This window comes from Leopardus geoffroyi, chromosome B2 (assembly GCF_018350155.1).
Source record: "Leopardus geoffroyi isolate Oge1 chromosome B2, O.geoffroyi_Oge1_pat1.0, whole genome shotgun sequence".
NCBI classification, from domain to species: domain Eukaryota; kingdom Metazoa; phylum Chordata; class Mammalia; order Carnivora; family Felidae; genus Leopardus; species Leopardus geoffroyi.
This window is the reverse complement of record NC_059332.1, coordinates 85,243,617-85,245,180: the sequence shown is the minus strand read 5'-3', so window position 1 is coordinate 85,245,180 and position 1,564 is coordinate 85,243,617.

The following is a 1,564-nucleotide window of genomic DNA, read 5'->3' as shown; positions in this document are numbered from 1 at the left end:
TTTTTAACGTTTATTTATTTTTGGGACAGAGAGAGACAGAGCATGAACAGGGGAGGGGCAGAGAGAGAGGGAGACACAGAATCGGAAACAGGCTCCAGGCTCTGAGCCATCAGCCCAGAGCCCGACGCGGGGCTCGAACTCACGGACCGCGAGATCGTGACCTGGCTGAAGTCGGACGCTTAACCGACTGCGCCACCCAGGCGCCCCATGTGTATTATATTTTTTAATGTTACTGAAATATACTTCAGTTATATCAAACTAAAGTGGTTTTTTATTTATTCACATGTATAGCCATCACCACCATCTTATTATATATATCTGGCTTCTTTCACTTAAAATGTTTTCAAGGTACACCCATGTTATGGCATGGATCATTCATTATTTTTGTTGCTGAATAATATTTCATTGTATGGATATACAACATTTTGTTTATCTACTCTACAGGTGAGGAACATTTGAGTTGCTTCTACATTTTGGTTAGTATGAAGTTAGAGAAGGCTGGGGTTGGGTGTGGTATTAACTGTATATTTTATTTTCTGTAGTCTCATGTTTTGATATTTGGGGCTTTGTTGAGCCTAGAGAGACTGCCCTTCCCAATGCTAGCCAGTCTCTAGAGATAAGGATAAACAATTTGCAAATGAGCATGCTTTTAAAATAAAAATAAAATAAAAATAAAAATTATTTTATTTTAAAATAAAAATAAAAAGTAAGGGTCTAATACCCTAGTCACCTATTTTCACAGTCTAGTTATTTCATTACAACATCCCAAAAAATGATACTCAGCAAATATTTACACATTTTCATGTTCAAAGACTTAATTATAATTAACATGGAATTCTGTTGTTGTTGTTGTTGTTGTTATATAAACCAATTACTCCTTTGACTCTAATATTAGATGAAAAAAATAACATTAGAACTTTGGTGATTTTTGTTCAGATAATGTTTACAGATTTGAGGACAAGAAAGTGGACTTTAAAATTTTTCTAAATAACATTTGGATGGATAAATTTTAGGACTAGATAGGGCATAAATATAACTGAGTTTCTTTTCTTCCTAAAATGGTTCTATGAATAATGAGATTGGTATTTGTGGTTCTCTCATGGACCAAGGGTTATAAAAATGGGCCATAGTGATACAGATTGATTTAATCTTTTGACCAGGCTCAATTAGACTACACACATATGAATATTTCCAATGTTAGAAGTTATTGACATTCTTATGAATTACTGTGTTGACTACCCATTAATGTGATAGCTATAATAGGCTATTCTAAAACACCCGTTGAACTTTCATTTAGTCTGATTGAAATTGAGATTATAGTTAAGCTCTGTTGACTTGTTCTCAGTATAACATCTATTTCAATGGCTTTCTTTAATATATTAAAGCAAAATGTTAATGTAATTCTTGTGTAATAAAGAGTTTGGCTGGTCTTTGTCTCCACTTCCTGGGATGGAAACTCTAAATCCTAGACATTGTCCCATTTGGGGGAGTATGTTTGTTATTCTTGATGGTCCTCCTCTAAGACCACACCTGAGTTTATGCTAAGAAGGTGACTCAGGTGGAC